An 18,393-nucleotide genomic window follows, 5' to 3' on the forward strand; every position below is an offset into this window, starting at 1 on the left:
GCTATCCTCCAGCCCTTAAACTCTCTCTTTCTCACAATAATTTAAATTTTGTAGCCATAATGTGCTTAGTGGGAAGACTAAAGGGTGCTTGTCATATTTCATGGCCTAATGTGGTTAATATGCATGAAAAATAAGCATTTTTGGAGATATTTACTATGTAGGGGCACATTGGAGGCTACTAGAGAGAATATAGGAGGCTTGTCCACTACATTAACTCTCCAACTTGACTTGAGTCCCAAGATTCCTCACCAACAACTCGAAGTCCACTGGAAACTGAGGAACTCAAGTGCATGTGAAGATCCAAGGGAACTAGATCCACCAATTTCGATATTTTGGAGGGAAGCAATCCTCCTCTTAAGGGAGTTTCCCCTTGGTAACTTTCTGTATAAATAAACAATCCTAAGGGCTCATAGGATTCAAAACTTTTGAGCTAGAAAGAGTTATTGAAGGCCGAGTAGTTGAGACTGTTGTCTTCATTTTGAGATTGTGTATTGCACTCTATTTTTTTTTAATGAAAGGTCCTTTGTTGATCTACATCTCAGTTAGTTTAAGAGGGTTGGAACCCTTGGGTTAGGGCCCAACCCAAAGAATTTAGTCCCTCTCATGTATTCTTTCCTTGTTCTTGTTCAATTCATTGTATTTATTTCCTTGTTTAAGTAGGCATTATATTGCAAAAATTGTAGTTGTAGGTTTGATCACCACCTCTCTTGTGGGAACTGTGGTTGAAAAGTCTACAACAACAAGGAAAAAATATATGTTTATGATTTCTTGGAAATTGCTAGGTTGGATTGAAATTCTTTTGCATGCTTGGTTTCTGCACCTTAGGAGTTAGAAACATGATTTGGAAAATAGATTAGATGCATGTTGTAGGATAGAATATATCTTGAAGAAATAAAATTCAACTCATCCTTTCCACTTTGATTAATTTTACTGCAATATTGATTAGTAGATGTATGTTCTTGATTGCTAGTTTGCAAAGACTGCTAGTGGATTTTAGGGGTTGGAACACTCATCCACATCCACTAAGACATATCTATTCTCCCCTTGGACACCTCATACTTCTCTCAAGATCTGTCATTGAGATCATCTTTTCAAGGCCAGTGAAGGACATCGTGGGCATGAACTTTTGTGCAAGATAGGCCTCTGAGGGGCGCTAAGCTTGGAAAAAGACCTCACACGTCCTTCATTCATCCTCATCCACCTTCCTTCACCTTCATAACACCTTCTTTTCCCTCAGAAAGCTCTCGGAACCACTCTTGTAGCAGAACAAGGCACTCTTGTAGCACAATAGAGCCTCCTGTAGCACCTTGTAACACTCCTGTAGCACTATCTGAATTCAACTAGATTTTCCCTAGGATCTTGACTTTTGCATTTTGAAGTTGAATAATGGCCTTGAGGATTTGATTCCATGATTAGGAGAGACTTCGGGACCATTCCAAACCTATCCTTCATCCTCTGCAAACACAAAACAACAAGTAGATTAGACTTAGATTTTTTGAATCCCCTAGTCATGTGTTGTAGACTAAATTTATTCTTCTCAAGCAATTTGCAATTATATTAATGATTCATGCAAGTAGAACATTGATTTGATTAGTTTACAAATATAGTAGAATGGTTTATTTTTGCAACACAGTAGCATTTTCCTTTCTTGCAGTTACAAGTAGCCTCTACATTTAATGAATGGTACTTTCATTTCTGCAATTAGGGTAATGTTCATTTCCTTGCAATTATGATATCTTTTTATAGGAATTCTCTTTGTAGTTAGTTGAAGGAGTGGTCTTTGCATGCCTTGATCTAATCCAATGACTGAGGGTGACATGAGTAGAACTTAACCTATTGTGCATATAGCATTATCACCTATAAGTTTGTATGAACCCCGGGTTGATATTTAAGTTGAGAGCCTTGAGAGGTGAAACATCCTTGATGTAATACCAGAGCTAATCACTTTTTGGCATCGTTGTCAGGGAGGTGTCCAAGTAAGTGTTATTGCTACTTAGAATTTGCTTGTTTTTTTCTTTATGTTGTGCATCATTACTATTGGTTTGAAAGCTTAAAAAAAATAGAGTTATTTCTTTCATGCCTCGCAGGAGTAGGTATAGTCAAGGGAAATTCCTACCAAAAACCCCCACCCCTTCAAGCAGACAACTATCATTCTTATTTGGTGATTGTGAAATTCCCTCTCTGGCTGCAAAGGAGTTAGAAAACCCTCTAGATGAGAAACCTGATATTTTTTAGGAACCTTGTTGAACCCCAAAATTGCCTTTTTTTAGAACCTTATTATACTGCATTCTCCCCTTTTTGACCTTCATAACTCTAATTTGGGTATCAGTTTACAAGTTTTATGGCATATCAAGTACATAATCATCTTCTATTTCATAAATATCATTTGTATTTATTATTTAACTCAATATTTACCTGAGCTACTAAATTACAACGATTCTGCAACTGATGTATGATTTTGCAGCTAAGTCCAAGGTTTGATGGGTTGCAAAGCTTCAGTCGAAGAATAGGGCATATGGGCAAGTGGAAATTAGCTGGTACAATGATTTGTTCCTACCTTCATAGCCTGGATCAATAAGGAAGGTATCGTAGAAACTCAATCAAAGTGAAAGTCAACCACTGAGGAAGGCGAATCAAGTGAGTGAGGAATTAGTGAATGCAGATATTCAGCCTCATGATTTGCTTTGTTGATAGAAAATCATGAGGAAATCACACTATTTTATCTTTTAATGTTAATTTTAGTCATTGTTGATTAGCATAAGGACATAATACTCTGAAAACAATTATGCGTAGGAGTTTTATAAATTTTCCTCTCAACATGACAGACACAAATTTAGATATTTTTTTAAACTCTATTTTTGCAATTAAAGACGTTATTTTATTCCTCTATTGTGACTTAATACACGGTTAATTATCTCCTGAAGACATTATGTTGACACCTACTTCTCGCAAGAGGGTGCCCTCGAGATAGTAAGGTTTTCTTTCATTTGCAATTAGTATTTTATTCTGTGTTTCATGTAGGATTTTGTTAGTTCATTTAATCGCTTAAGTTTTGATTTTTGAATGTAAGTTTAAAATTGTTATGCGACAGGTTTATTTAATCATTCTATTGTTGCGTGAAGAGAGATTTCTTGTGCACATGGACATAGTATAAGTTGACATAGATCAGTAGCATAGCTTTACATTGCAGTTGTATAGATCAGATTTTCATTTGCATAGTTAATCTTTCTTTTTATCAAGAGTAGATCTATTTACATTGTTAAATTTCATTTTCAAACAAGTGTGATCTCATTTTCAAGCAAATGTGTGTGATTTCATTTTAAAGTAAGCGTGTGTGTGATTTTATTTCAAGCAAAGTGTGTGAGTGATTTTATTTTTGACAAGTGTGAAGTTTATTTCAAGAAGAGTGTGATATTTCCTTTAAGCAAGAGAAATATAATTGATTCCATTTTATGAGTGATTTATTTACTTACATATCTGTAGAGAAACATGTGCATTTCGATATCTCAAATTAACTTAGGAATTGTTTAAGTAATAAGGACTCCTAGCACAAACAATGCACATACATTTCATCAGTTTACTAACCCTAGTTGATAATTCATGTAAGTAATATAACACCAATTAAATTACCAAACAAACCCATAGGATCTTATGGTCGTTTTTATGATCTTGACACCCAAAAGTAATCTAGGAGGACACCCATTGATTCTAGGAAGACCATGGTAAGATACATCTAATGCTTTTATAAGTTGTGGATCTAGTGATATGTTTATCTTTGATGGAAGTTCGACAAAAAAATTAGATTATATCCTCCTACAAAAACAATGATAGAAGTAGAAAGTGAAGCATGGATAGAAGATGATGATGAAAACTTTGATATACGACCAATTTTTCCCACTTCTCAAATAGATGAAGAAGATCAATTTTTGAATTTACTGGAAAATAATGAATCTTCCTCATATTGTGAACAAAATCACCGTTTTCGAGAACAATGTAATATTCAATATCTATCAACTCATCAAATGGATTTACATTTTATGGAAAAATTTGGCAATTCTTTAATAGAAATTTTTCTAGGGAAAACTTTGAATATTAATGATAATCTGGAAGAATCTCAAAAGAAAGAATTAATAAAGATGTTGTAAGAACATTCCTCTGCTTATGCATGGGAATACACTGATATTAAGTGAATTAATCCTAACACTTGTATGCATCATATCTATATTGAAGAAAATGTCAGACCAATCTGACAAACCTAGAGGAGAATGAATCCAAAACTAAGGGAAATTGTTAAAGAGGAATTGCAAAAATTGTTAAATGTGAATTTCATTCATCCAATATCAGACAGTCATTGGGTTTCACCATAGTAATTATTCCAAAAAAGAATGGAAAATGGAGAGTATGCATTGATTATAGGGAATTGAATAAAGCTACTTTAAAATATCATTTTCCACTTCCTTTTATAGATCAAGTCCTGGATACATTGGCAGGGAAAAAGTATTTTTCATTCTTGGATGGTTTTAGTGGATATAACCAGATCCAAGTAGCTCTAGAAGATCAAGATAAAACAACTTTTACCTATCCATGGGGAACCTATGCTTACCGAGTACTTCCTTTTGGGTTATGTAATGCACTTGCAACATTCCAAAGGGAAGTTATAGGTATTTTCTTTGATCTAGCTCATGATTGTGTGGAAGTTTACATGGATTATTTTATTGTATATGGAAATTCTTTTGAAGAAGCTCTTAAAAATTTGGAAAAAGTTCTCTTTAGGTGTGTTACACAATAATTTGTCACCAATGGTCACCGTCCCTGTTACCCCTTTCCCGCACTTTGGAGGACTCATTCCGGGACCTGTGAGAAGTGACATAACTTGAAAACACTTGCATTATGTTCCCCTAAGTATGGACTTCATATGCCTTGAAGACATCTCCTGCAGAATATCCTTAAAAAGTCCCCTTTTTCCATTAGCGCGGATCCACAGTGTATCACCCGCGCCAATGGGGGAAATTCTCCAAAGAGGGCGCGCCCGTTGGCGCTCTGTCTCAGAGTCTTACCCGCGCCAACCAAGTTTGGAAAAGTTTTTTAACAAACGCACGCCCGAAAGTTTTTTCCTTTCGACTCAAGAGGCTTTTCAAGGATAATGCCAATCTCATGGATGTCGAGATTCATCGTATCTCTATCCATAATAGCTTTTCGAGGATAATGCTTATCCCATGGATGTCTGGATTCATTGTATCTCTTCCTCCTCCTCCATCTATAAAAGCTTGTTCTGGTGCATTTGACAAGCTAGTTTTGAGCATAGGGAGAATGATACTGTCAGAAGTCTGAGAGATTGTTGTAAGAGTCTTCTTTGCATTCATAATCAAAGAGAGAGAGAGGCCTGTTCCCGATCCCGACAAGCTTTGCAAGACATATGTAGATGATCACCCAGCCAAAGGAGGATTTGACGTCAGAACTATGGTTGTATACTCCTTTGTTGATTATCAATAATAGATGACTATCATTATGGTTCCATTCTTGTTGTTCATTGTGATGATGTTTGAATTATATCTTTTCTGACCGATATATAATTGCATCTATTGGATTTTATGCTTGTATTCGTGTCGTTCTTTGCATGTACAGGTGTCCATTCACGGAGATCGTGAGGATCGTGACCGGCCGGAGCAAAGGAACGGGAGTGTCAACTCTTCTACAACACTAGCGTTGGAATCCAAGTAGGTTCTCATAATCCACCTTTTATTTGCAATTAGGAACTTGCGTGATAGCATTGTTTGATTGTTGCTAGACCCATTTTGGGCTAGTGGGATCGCCTCTGTCCGCAGAGGGGATTTACCTCTCCAAAAAGGTGTAACGAAGCAAATCTCTCATTAAGCCATGAAAATGTTTTATGATGTTCACTCAAGGAATTGTTTTAGGCCACCATATTTCAGGAGATGGAATCAAAGTAGATGCATCTAAGGTAGAAGTCATTTCCAAATTATCCGTTCCTACGTGTCAAAGGGATGTTAGAAGTTTTCTTGGTTTTAGTTGTTATTATAGAAGATTTATAGAAAACTTTACAAAGATTGACTCTCCACTTTTCAAATTGCTTACAAAATATTGTGAATTCGTCTTGAATTTTCACTGCCAAAAAGCTTTTGAAACATTGAAATAAAATATTTCTAAAGCACCCATTTTAAGAGGACCAAATTGGAAACTACATTTTCACATTTCGACACCTATCTATAAACTCAACTCTTCTTTAGGATCTTTTGGGTCTCCATGGAACTGTGGATGTGGACAAAGTGGTGCAATTGTGGAATCATTTAAGTATGAATCATCTTCTTTGATCATTGACATCTTTCTCACATGCTAAGCTTCTGCTTCTCTTTTCCATATCAACAACGAGGAATTCTTACACTCTTAGGACAACATAAGTTGTTCCTATATTTGTTGGGTTTTCACTCCACAAGAGGGAACAAAACTTTAAATCACAAGACCTTATGCAATGCCTTAACAATTATAACATGTAAAACAATAATAGTTTCATTTTTTCCCTTTTTGATATGAGGGAATTCCTTTGAAGGGATAATTTTCTTGTATCCATTGGGTCAATTCAACATCCAAAATCACTCATTAGAATATCATTATCTGGGAAAACTATATTGATCCTTATGTAGTGAAGTTGTTACGGGATATTTACGTGGTAATGTGTCCTTGTTGTTTCGGAATAATTGATTGGGTTAGCTAAGGCCGAAAACTATGCCTTGTTAGGGTCAAATTGTAGAGGTTGCTCAACATGATGAAACCCCAAAAGAGTGGAGTCACTAGGTGAGATAGAAAATAAAAATAAAATAAACTTACTAATGTTGCTTAACCATATTCTACTAATATCTGAGGATTTAGTGGAGTCCCCATCAATGTCACCAATTTGTTATCACACAACTATACATTAGCAATATAAACAAATTAGCATAATAACTCTAGACAATCTCACCTCATCATGGCTAGATGCCTCTCAATTTGGTTTGATCCTTTTATACTCTCAAGAAGTTGACCCTAGGGTTTGCTATGTTGTTTTTTATGAATAAATCTGTCAGGCCAGGAGTAACTCCAGTTTGGCAGAAAACTCAGAAAACTAATTCGATTTATTTCATTAGGTAGCTATTGTTATATACAAAGGATGTGACTGCTCAGTTCATCTCCTGATGACTGTTCACATTCCTAATTTAACTATTTACACAAATTCACCCAATCACAGAGGATTAGGTGTCAACATTCCCCCCCTTAATCTGAAGGGATGTTGGTGAGTCCAAGCATCGTTCTGAATCTTTCAAGCTTTTCTCTTCCAAGCGCTTTGGTGAAGATGTCTGTAATTTTATCATTTGTGGAACAATGACGGAGATGGATTGTTTTGGCCTCAACATGATGTCGGATCAGATGATATTTAGTATTGATGTGCTTTGTACGATCATGGAATTTTGGGTTCTTGGCCAACTTTATTGCAGAGGTGTTGTCAATCATGAGTGGAGTTGATTGTACTTTCTTTACCTACAAATCTTCAAGAATTTTCCTGTGCCACACAATTTCTTTTGTTGCTTCAGCTGCTGCCACGTATTCTGCTTCTGTTGTGGAATCTATTGGAACTGATTATTTGCGTGATCTCCAGGAGACAGCTCCTGATCCAAGACTCATAGCATATCCAGAAGTAGATACCCCAGTTTCTTTGTCTCCATCGAAGTCTGAATTAGAGTATCCAATCAAGCTGAAGTCGTCCACCTGTGTATACTTGATTCTAAGGTCTTGAGTTCCCTTCAAGTACCTTAGAACCCTTTTTGCAGCAGACCAATGTCCCTCACAAGGCTTTTGCATAAACATGGAGAGGATTCCAACAACAAATGAAATGTTTGGTCTGGTAGTAGTGAGGTAGATGAGACTTCCTACAAGCTGTCTATACTTTGATGCATCCTCGAATTCCTTTCCTTCAATAGATGTGAGCTTTAAGTTTTGTTCCATTGGAGTAGAAAGAGGATTGCACTCTGTCATGCCAAATCTGTTTAACAAATCTCCAATGTATTTCTTTTGAGAAAGAAATATGGATTTTGGATGTTGGGTTACTTCAATGCCAAGATAGTAATGAACATAGCCTAAATCAGTCATTTCAAAACTTTTCCCCAATTCCTTCTTTATGGATGCAATGTAGCTTTCATTGTTCCCTGTCATTAAAAGATCATCTAAATATACCACAAGATATACAACTGTTTTGCCAACTTTATTGACAAATAAAGTTGCATCATCAAGATCAAAATGATTGAAGTTGAGTTTCAGAAGATGCTCAGTTAGTTTTTCATACCAGGCTCGCGGTGCTTGTTTGAGGCCATACAAGGATTTCACAAGTTTGCATACTTTATGTTCATGTCCTTTCACAGCAAATCCTTCAGGCTGGGACATAAAAACATTCTCTTTTAGATCTCCATTCAAGAAGGCAGTTTTTACATCCATTTGATGGACTTTCCAACCGTTCTGAGCTGCTAGTGCAAAGAGTGTCCGGATGGTGGCCCATTTTGCTGTGGGGGCAAAAGTTTCCTCATAATCGACCCCTTCCTTCTGTGCAAAACCTTTTGCCACAAGCCTAGTTTTGTGCTTGTCAAGTGAGCCATCATCTTTGTACTTGTTCTTGTAGACCCACTTGCAGCCAATTGGTTTGGTTCCAAATGGAGGATCAACCAGCTTCCAAGTGCCGTTCTTTATGAGGGCATCATACTCCTTTTGCATCGCTTCTTTCCATTCATCATGAGAAGCAGCTTCTTTGAAGGAAGTTGGTTCAAAATCTGTAGACAAGTTCAATTCACAATCATAAGAAACATCCATATCAACAGGTGAATTAGAGTCATCTACATCACCTCCATTTTGCCGGTTTGAATTTTTGGTTCCTGTTTTTCCAATTTCATCAGGATGAACACTTTCAAGTGTTTTTGTCAGCCACTTTGGGGGACCTTTCTGAGATGGTCCAGGCTATTCTATTGATTGAGTTGGGACTGAATCAAGCTTGAGTCTCCCAATTCTATCAATTACATCACTTAAAGCATCATCCATTGTTGGAGTTTCATTCGGGGGAGAGTGTTCTTCAGAAGAAGATTCCACATGTTGATCTAGAATAGGAATCCCCCCTTCAAGATGTGGAATCTGATTATCAAATTCTTGAAATGATTTTGTTTTAGGGAATTTATCCAAATGATCAAGTTGCCGCTCAACAACATTGTCAGTTTTGGATGATTCAAGAAAAATTACATCTCTAGATACAGCAAACTTTTTATTTACTTCATCATAGAGGCGGTATGCTTTGGAGGTGTTTGAATACCCCAGGAAGATACACTTACAACTTCTAGCACCAAATTTGTTTCTATGTACCTTTGGTATCAAAGCATAACAGGTGGAACCAAAGACCCTGAGATGTTTTACCGAAGGAACATGTCCATACCACAATTCATAAGGAGTCTTGTTTCTTATAGCATTAGATGGACATCTATTCTTTATATATGCAACACATAGAACAACATCAACCCAAAACATTATCTTTACATTTTTGAAGAAAAGCATGGATCGTACCATATTCAAGATTGTTCTATTCATTCTTTCAGCTACACCATTCTGTTGGGGATTATAAGGCACAGTTGTTTGATGTTTGATCCCATGTTGGCGAAGATAGTTTTCAAATTCATTTGATGTATATTCTTTTCCATTATCAGTGCGAATAGACCCAATATGAGATTGTGCATCATTTTCAATCCCTTTATGAAAATTCTTGAATGTTTGAAAAGCATCAGATTTGTTCTTCAATAAATAAACCCAACACATTCTGGTGTAATCATCAATAAATGTAATGATATATTTATTTCCATTTGCAGAAAGAACAGGCATTGGACCACATAAATCTGAATGAATGAGTTCAAGCTTCCTATGTGCTCTTGAATGTGAATCATGAAAAGACTGTTTGCTATGCTTTCCTAGAATGCAAGCATCACATTGCTTATGTTTCCTAGGAATTGTAGGCAAACCAGCAACACCATTTTTCTTCAATAAGCAGAGACTGTGATAGTTTAAATGTCCAAATCTAGCATGCCATAATAAACTTGATGGAAGTGTACCTTCTTCATGATGATAAATATATGAGAAATGTTGTGCATGAGCAGAGGTTCCTTGCAGTTTGAGAAGCCTTTCTTCTTCTATTCTCCTCATGACAAGTGAGTGGTCAGATGCTTTTATTACCTCAAGCTTGCCATCAAACATATGAATGGAGTGACCTTGCTGGCGGATGTGGACCAAGGACAACAAGTTTCTTTTGAGCTGTGGGAGATATAGAACATGATCCAGAAGAAAGTCTGGAAGACCAAGCAGTTTAAGCTTGATTGTGCCAAGCCCTGATGGCTTGATTTTTGACTGATCTGCAAAGTATACTGCTCCATCAACATTGTCAGTGAAATCTTCAAAAAAATATTTTCTATGAGTCATGTGACAGGTTGCTCCTGAATCAAGCAACCAATCATTTTTCGAAGAAGCAAGTGAGGCATTAAACAAATCTTCATTTACTCCAATGTTACATTGTGCCTCAATATAGTGAGCGGATTCAGGTGCTTTACCTTTGTCGGTATCATTAGTTTTACCTTTCTGTTGGTTTCTTTTCTGCTCAATTTTGTCCCATGGTAGCTTGCATGTAGAGGCATCATGTGATCCATTTCTTTTGCAGCGAATGCAGTGTAAGTCTGCCTTTTCTCCTTCAGAATGTCTGCCCCCCTGCCTCTGAAATATCTTCCTCTTCCTCTTCGTCCACCTCTTCCTCTTGTAGAATCTTGAGCAGGATGCTTTTATTTATGAGCAAGGCACACAGTCTCTTCAGAAGATTCAAGGGTTGTCTTCTTTCCAAAAGCTTTCTCTCTTTCAGCAAACTTTTTCACAAGAGAGTCAAAGGTTATATCTTTGAGATTTCCATTTGCTTGCAAAGACTCAAGATAATTGGAGTATGTAGGATAGAGTGCCTTGAGAAAAGCAATAAGAGGGATATCCAGCTCAACCTTAGTGGAATTGATATCATGCATTATAGACTTTACTTCAGATGCAAGAGCAAGAGGATCATTATTTTTCAGTTCAAGAGTGAAGAGTTTAATCATGAGCTGAACAACTTCAAGTGCAGAATGTGAGTCATAGAGTTCTTTCAGCTTTTGTAAGGCTTCAAAGGCAGTTGAATATGACGAAATATGGCGACTCACCTCTTCATTTACAGATGCTGCGATTAATGCATAGGCTTTGCTGTTCTTGTTTTCCCAAATGACGAGCTCTTTGTCTGAGGTAGGCTGTACTGGGTCTTTGTCTCCTTCTCCGACACACACTTCTTTCCACAACTCATTGAAGATGAGGGTGTGTTTTATCATCCGGGACCATTCTGGGTAGTTCTCCTTGCCAGTGAGAACTATTCCTACCATAGAGATGATTGAATGCATTCTGTAAAAAAAATACTTCTGCTGATAGAAAAAAATACTTCTGCTGATATACAGTGAAATTGTACTCAAAAAGGCATTCTCAAAAGATTTCAAATGTCTTCCTTACGCTACAACTTTATGCACTATATTTTCTTCAAATCCCTCGAATGTTTGATAAAAGCATCATCATTTCATTGAAATATTATGTACATATCACTTCAATGTTTTAAAATGTAATATATTTATATATTACATATCACTTTAATGCTTTAACTTTACAACGCAGCAGGGTAACATTACCATTCAAATGATTTAAATGAAAAAAAATGTGCATTGATACTATTCACCTCCACAAAACTTGTGACTATGCGGCTGTTGTGAACGAGGTCTCGGTTCATAGTCGTTCACAAAAATAAAACCGCACAGACCGACAGTTACCCTTCAGCATTCAAATGTTACCCTTCAACATTCAACAAACCAATCAACACAATGTAGCATTCCGGTCTTCGCTGCACAATTCTTCAACCCATTACATGGTTTTCAATTCAACACATAGTAACACAACGTCAGACGCTGTAGGTTCCAAGAGATGTATAAGCAGGAATTGCTCCAACACAATCGACTTCATACATAAGACTGCTACAACGATTTTTCAAAGAATTAATGCACTGGACTTCATACATAAGACTGCTACAACGATTTTTCAAAGAATTAATGCACTGGATGAAGGAGAAGGTTCATCGCACAGAGAGGTCACAGTGCTGCCGATTCATGTTTGTAACCGAAAGGGTTTGCAGGCCGCTTATGATGCCCCAAGCCAAACGCCCTCTGCTCTTGTTATTCGTGAATAGGTATTCGCACTATGTGAACAAACCTTAAAAACGTCTATGCTGACAAACGCAGAAGCTTCATCGATGGTGGCACCCTGGCATGAAATGCTTGTTTCGTAGCTTGGAGGATGTGAATGAAATGAACGAAATTACAGAATGGAATGGCCAGCGTATTCAACATACACCACTCAGCATTCAATGCTAAGGAATCAAAGTAATGCAGAGATCATTGAACACAGAATACCATGTTCTAGCGCCATGTCAGGCATCAGCGCTAAAACAGGAAATGACAGCGCTATATAAAAATTTAACGTACAGCGCTTCTGTCTGGACAGTATGGACAGATGTGCAGCACTGGTAGAGGCAGGTTATTTCAGGACAGAGGGGAATAAGGCAGAGGCAGAGGCCAGGACAGAGGAGTTACAGGAGCATAATAGCTAAAACAAGGAGCTGGCTCTGATACCATGTCAGGCCAGGAGTAACTCCAGTTTGGCAGAAAACTCAAAAAACTAATTCGATTTATTTCATTAGGTAGCTATTGTTATATACAAAGTATGTGACTGCTCAGTTCATCTCCTGATGACTGTTGACATTCCTAATTTAACTATTTACACAAAATCACCCAATCACAGAGGATTAGGTGTCAACGAAATCTGCATATGAAACCAAACTATATCAACACACTTGCATTTACCTCTAAGCACTAAAGAACAATGACCAAAATATTGAAATAAACTATGAGGGCTGAGATTAGTTTCTTAACCAAAATTACAACAATGATTGTATGGAAAAAGTTGAAAAAAATATGCACCTTAGGCGGAAGAAAAATCAAAGTGAATCCATAATAGCAACAAATAAAACCCATGTAACATCATCTCATATGTCAAACAACCATACATACTTGAAGTGATAGAAATAAAACATAGCCGAACCTGGTTGATATATTAATGAAGTGGGAGAGAATAAACCACAGACATCAATACATTAAGCACTGCCTTGTCAATCTCTAGTGTGCAATGGTGGAAGATGTTGTTGAGTCCAAAATGGAAGAAAAATGGTGGTGACAAACTCTTATAACCTATATGAAATAATGCAACCCTTGAATGAAGACACGCCCCTCTCCTTTATAAACAATATGAGAGTAAGAGGAGGAGGAGAGAGAATGGTGTACCTTAAAGAGGGTAAGAGAATACACAAGGTCAAACTTTGCCATATCCATGCAAAACCCATTGAAATAACCTTATCCAAGGCACACTATTTGCTTATGAAAAATGTTTTTGAACTCTAACAACAAAAACTGTTGACAATACTCCCATGCATAATTGAAGCATTGAATTAGCATGCATGCATTAACCCCACAATTCCTCAAGCTAATGCAACCACTTCAAGGTGCACTTGTCTATAGGTCAACACTATTTATACATTTTGTAACTATCATGCAAGTGCTAGAGATGTCAATTATCCATAATTTAGCTACCCCTCATCTGTTAGTACCATAGTTTGGTAACAATAACTACATTAATTGACTAGAAATAATTCATTTGAGCACTACTCCTTACTAAATTTGCTTGTTTTTTGGTACTAACAAGAGTTATATGTAGTTCCAAAAGTATTTATGCCATTTCCATGAGGGAAATCCACTAGAAATACCCTTTTAGAGAGCTCATTTTCATATAATCATAATTACACATAAAATTACTAGAAAGATCTCATTAAGATGCAACCTTCCCTTACAAATATTGTTGTTTACATGGTTGAAATAGATTATCTATCCATAATACCCTTCCTAGAGCACATTATTTCCCATAATATATTGTTGTCTAATTAAGATCACTACAATCTGCTAGAAGCACCCTTATTAGGGTGCTCATCCTCCATGACTAGCTATTTTCCAATAGTAATTAAACCAAGTTAACACTCTAAGGGTAGAAACTTGCATGCATCTTATCAAATTCCTTGCATGCTCTTCATATTAAAGTAATAAGACAAAATTATACAATAAAGGAAAAATCCAAGAGTTATGGTATGCATGGAATAGGTGTGATTTATTAATGATGCACTCTCTTTTAAGGATAGAAGGATATAATGGCATCCAAGGTTGCAGATAACATGAGACTTGGTACATAAAAATAACAAGAAACCTATTTTTAACGTAGTGTTGCCCCCTCTCCCCCACAAGCTAGATTTAACAAGTCTTTATGTTGAGACACACATAGAAAAATTCTTAAGGGATACACTCCACAATTTAACGAAATCTTCCCTAGAAGTTAACATTACTAAGATAACGTACAACACCCTATATCTTAAGCATGGAAGATGTCACAATAAAAAAGAGGGTTTGAAAAGGTCCAATAGGTTAAGCCAATAATATTAATGAAGTTATTTTTGAGTAAAGGGAATGAAACTTCCTTGATGCACCCGTAAACCATGTAAGCACACACCATGTAAGTGCTTTGACATATCTATAAATCATTGCCAAATGTCACAATGATGCATATCTCACCTATTGTTGATGTCTAAAATTGAAATAACATGGAAATAACTTCATCATTGTATACATAAATCTCACACCACCCCATGTGCATCCTAAATATAGAATGACTAAAAATAAATATCCCAAAAATAATAGTTAGGCTCTTGAATATAGAAAACCCGAAATATGAAGAGAATTGCTAAGTAAACACATACTAAAGATAAAAACTTTAGAAATAAACACTACTGAAACGGTAGTGTTTCAAATGTCAATGAAAATAACCTTAATAGGCTCATCTGCCTATAAGGAACTCAAATCCATATTGTGATCTAAAATGCAAGCCTTACAACCCTAATTGCTAAAAATAATAATTTCATGGAACAACTTGCATGTTGTTGGAATACAACTCATTGAGATCACTAGCTCTCAAGGACTAAGAATGTACACCTAACTTGGTCATGTAAGGCTTGAAATGTTGGCTCCAAGAGGTAGGAGAACCACTAAAAATAACAAGTGTTTCAAATATGGTGAAATTCATTGTGAAACTATAAGCAATGTACAACTCTAAATATGCTAGCATCATGAAATCATGTTAAACCCAATCCTCTAGTTGCAAATGCAATTTGGGGGTTAACAAGACTATAAAACTTCATACATCCCTATTTCAAATTGGCTGTAAGGATTGACCTTTGCATCCACACAATTACCAATAGGATACCTATTGGACATTTTGGCACCCTTAAATGGAGATGGAGAAGATATTTTCTTTTTAAATTTAATAAAAAATGTATTTTAAAATTTTCCTCCTAATAAATATAAAATCAGTGCTCCATGACAGCGTAGTCACTACAAAGAAGTTAGAAAAAAATAAAATGAATATAATCAAACTTAATAGGGTTAAGTACACTTCCATAAAAGTGAATTATTTACTCATAATTATTGTAAAAGAGGATTAAACATTTCATCTTAAAAGCAAAAGATAATTTAATCTCTTAAAAAAGGTTCACGTGAATAGTTATCAATTATAAATCAAGTATTAACACCGGTGTATAATAAAGTATTAACACCGGTGTAAGAACTAGATCTATTCATACTATCGATTTATATTAGTTATTAATATTGTATAACTAGTAAAAAATAACACACATTAATGTATATAATATTGTCAAAGAAAATATTCACAAGATTATTAACTTGAAAAATAAAAAATAATTGAAAACACTTTTTCCATTTCTTTTTTTATTTGTGTTTTCACTTTTTATTATTTTTTAATATTTGTTTTTAATTTTATTTAGACATTTTCATAATTTTTTGTTTGTTTATTTTTATTTCCAAAATTTTCCATCAATTTTCTTGTTTTCAAAATAATAATAATAATAATTTATAAAATTTAAATATATCACATAAATAAAAAAATTATTTACATAATATTATAAGTTAAAAAAATTATAATCAAAATATAATTAATACAAAATCAATAACTAAAATAATTATTATGATGATGATGATGGTTAACGTCCGCTGAGACCAAATAATGGTCTATCGGACCTAAAGAAACAAATTATCTATTTTGATTTAAGATTTTATTCCTATGCTCAAAAAGCTTGGAGAGAAGCCTCCCGAGCTCACTATAATTTTGACATTGTAAAAGGCTAGGAAGGTCAGTGTTGTAACAAAGATTGTGAAACTGAGATCTAATGTGGTTATACGCGGGGCACTCTAAGAGGAAGTGGTTTTCATCCTCGATGTTCCTATTCTCACATATATGGCAGATCCTTTCCGTCCATGGCGTTTTAGGAACTGCCCAACGACTTGTTTCACTATGGAGCTCATGAGAATTCGTTCTAATCTTTGCTATATTAATTTTCTTCTTTGAGCTAGTTAAAATAGAGAGATACTTTTGATCTTCTAGGATAGGGTTGATAACCTTCTTATAATAACTTAATTTTCTTTTAGCCACTAAATCTTTCTCACACCATATTGATAAAATTAATATATAAATTAATAGCCATATAAATTTATTTTATAAATTACACCCATCATTTAATACCTTAAATATTAATACCTTAAATATTAATGCAATTAGTCATAATAGGCTCATAAACCCAAATACCCAAATCCATACTTTAACCTAGGAGGCGTTGCAACGTTAATTACTAAAAAAGAAGATACCCAAGGATTAAGAATGTACATCAAACTTTGATATGAAAGGTTTGCCACTTCAATTCCCACCAGATAGACTATTAGAAAAAGGGTACATATTTAAAATATGGGTAAATATTAAGAATGTACATCAAACTTTGATATGAAAGGTTTGGCACTTCAATTCCCACCAGATAGACTATTAGAAAAAGGGTACATATTTAAAATATGGGTAAATTTAACGTGAGGTTATAATTAATTAATTATTATTATTATTTTTTAGTGGAGGAGGATTTGTTGATTTTTTTTAATGGAGGGTTTATATTGATTTTTAAGAGAATATGTTTAGTGTTTTAGGTACATTGACTTTTAATAAATTAAAAAAATTAGATTTTCTTGCTCATCAATTTCCTAGGGATTTAAGATTATTCCAATTCTAATAAGTTACTTTATCGTAAGTTCCTCATTATTATTTATAACATTCATTTATATATAAGCAAATTTTGTTTAGCAAAATGGTCCATTATTTTTAATAAATTTTAAAAATTAGATTCGTGCCATGTGGCTCCCCACCCACCAATTTCCTAGGAATTTGAGAACAATTCTAAAAAGTTCCTCCATGATAAGTTTTTCATTATTATTTATAACATTAATTTATAATTCTTTTTTTCTTTCTTAAATTAAAGTTGACCCATAACTTTTTTATACATGGTTAATTAGGTAAATGTGTGTATTAGTAAGACATTTTTGGTGTTGCAATAGTTTTAAGTTATATTTATGAAGCTTTCGTCTATATCAACCACATTAATATTTTTAATGTGGTTGTACTAGTAGCATAATGAAATCATGTTAGAACTTAATCCTCTTGTTGCACATAAAATTTGAAGGTTAATAAGATTATAAAATTTCATTCTCCCTATTTCAAATGACTTGTAAACATAAGACTTTGTGCTATATTTTACCAAATTAACCGAATTATTATATATGTATATATATTAATTGTGGGTAAATTTATCATAACTTGGTTATCAAGCCAATAGTGGAGACAAGCATCTTATCGACAAATGTAGATTGACTCATCACTATTATTCAAGGAAAATCACATAACTTGAATTATTTGTTGGTGGTGCATAAGGGGGCGAGCTTTACCAAATTAACCAAATTATTGTATATGTATATATATTAATTATGGGTAAATTTATCATAACTTGGTTGTCAACCCAATAGTGGAGACAAGCAACAATGATTGTTATGAGCAAATGTAAATTGACTCATCACTATTATTAAAGAAAATCACAAGACTTGTAATTATCTGCTAATGGTCCATAAGGGAGTGGACTTTCACTCCTGGGAGATGCCTCCATGTCTGTTAACTTGTTTACTTACGTCTGAGGAAAATAAGCCCTTAGCCAAACATAAATCATTTTAAGGCATACTACAAGCCAATAAAACTAATATACATATAACCACTAACATATGTGTTAGACAT

This window comes from Pinus tabuliformis, chromosome 9 (assembly GCF_031772625.1).
Source record: "Pinus tabuliformis cultivar Carrire ecotype Pingquan chromosome 9, CPIR1, whole genome shotgun sequence".
Taxonomy (NCBI): Eukaryota; Viridiplantae; Streptophyta; class Pinopsida; order Pinales; family Pinaceae; genus Pinus; species Pinus tabuliformis.